Raw genomic sequence first — 1,719 nt, forward strand, 5'->3', positions numbered from 1 at the left:
TGATTAGAGACATTTGATCAAATCCACACATCATATGGTTGATCATATCCAAGTGAAACAAAGTCAAGAAATAGGTAGATGAATGAGTATAAACTAACCTAACAAACATGGACTTAGTTGAGCAATGGTGAAACCGAATCCCTAGCTTCATTTCCATTGGTACTATCCCATTTTATTAGTTGTTGATTCATTTATTTGTGTTTACTTCATTTTCTTATGCTTTCAAGTTACAACAACAAATCTGCCTATTTTGATTAGTTTGATTCATTTTATAGAGTTCTTGCAAAACAAGTATTTACATAGGTCCAATCAGTCCCTGTGGATTCGACACCCTTGCTTGTGCCATTATACTAAACCTATTCTAGCATTAGGAAGGAATTATACATCAACAAAAAAATGGCGCCGTTGCCGGGGACTGATTTCAGTCCCTTGTAATTGCTTGTTTGCTATTTAAATTTTGTTCTTTTCATTGTAGGTAGATTCTTGATTTTCATTCAAACGTGTGTTATTTTGTTTCAGGTAGTATATGTCAAATAGACTTGTTGAGTTAGGCCAAAGAATTGAACGGTTAAAGGGCCACACTTTGGACAACTTTGTGCCATCAAGTTCCTCCATTATCCGTGAAGAAGAGGAAGAGAATTCACCTAGTTCAACAAGTAAAGGATCTGAGCAATTTAATTGGGAAAGAGAAGAAGTGATGGTGGGCAACGAAGATGAGCTTCGAGCTTTGGAGGACTTTGCTCAACCAATCATACCAAATTCACCTTCATGCATCTTGCTGCCCACAGAAGCTAGAAACTATGATCTTAAATCTTCACATTTCCATATGTTTCCCTCTTTTTATGGCTTACCTAATGAAGACCCTTTAGCTCATATTAAAGAGTTTTACAATGTTGTGAGTGGTTTACCTTTGCAGGGAGTAAGTGAAGCAAATTTGAGGATGAGAGTGTTTCCTTACACCTTGAAAGATAGGGCCAAGAGTTGGTTGATGACTCTAACACCAGGTTCCCTCACCACATGGGATGCCGTGGCTAAGAAGTTCTTGGAGAAGTTCTTTTCCACTCAAAAGACAGCCACATTAAGGGGACAAATCTTCAACTTCAAACAAGATGATGGAGAACCTTTCAATGAGTGTTGGGAGCGCTTTAAAGGCCTTTTGTTGCAATGTCCACACCATGGGTTACCTTTTCACTTACAAATGCAAATTTTCTATGATGGACTAACCCAAACATGTCAATCAACTGTTGATAATGCAGCAGGTGGAGCATTGAAGAAAAAGAATGCCCAAGAGTCATATAACATTTATGAGATGTTGGGGTCTAATGCTCAACACAAAGATTTAAGGGGTAAGAAAGTTGGAGTCTATGAAACAAGCTCTAATCATGATCTTTTGTTGCAGGTAGCTAACCTAGAAAGGAAGATTGAATCCGTGCTCAACATGGTGCCAAAAGCAAATGAAGTGTGTGCCATTTGCAACATACCAAACCACCCTACTCATCAATGTCCATCTAGGGAGGCTTATCCCGAGTATGTTCAAGAGCAAGTGAACCTCATGAATTCTTACAATCAAAGACCAAGGAATGATATGTATTCCAATACATATAACCCGAGTTGGAGAGATCATCCCAACCTTTCATGGAAGAACAACAATCAATTCCAAAATTTCCAACCAAAACCTGCCACTACCCTTGAGGATACGGTTAAGTTGTTAGCCCAAAA

At 38.5% G+C, this 1,719-nt stretch overlaps 1 non-coding gene across 1 annotated transcript; it reads right to left on the reverse strand.

Moving 5' to 3' along the window:
- Positions 1-1,071: 1,071 nt before the first annotated feature.
- Positions 1,072-1,182, reverse strand: LOC137727176 (small nucleolar RNA R71). Its single transcript, XR_011067746.1, has one exon. It is a non-coding gene; the product is annotated as a small nucleolar RNA R71 (small nucleolar RNA).
- Between the last annotated feature and the right edge of the window lie 537 nt (positions 1,183-1,719).

The sequence above is a fragment of the Pyrus communis genome, chromosome 2 (assembly GCF_963583255.1).
Source record: "Pyrus communis chromosome 2, drPyrComm1.1, whole genome shotgun sequence".
In the NCBI taxonomy this organism is placed as follows: domain Eukaryota; kingdom Viridiplantae; phylum Streptophyta; class Magnoliopsida; order Rosales; family Rosaceae; genus Pyrus; species Pyrus communis.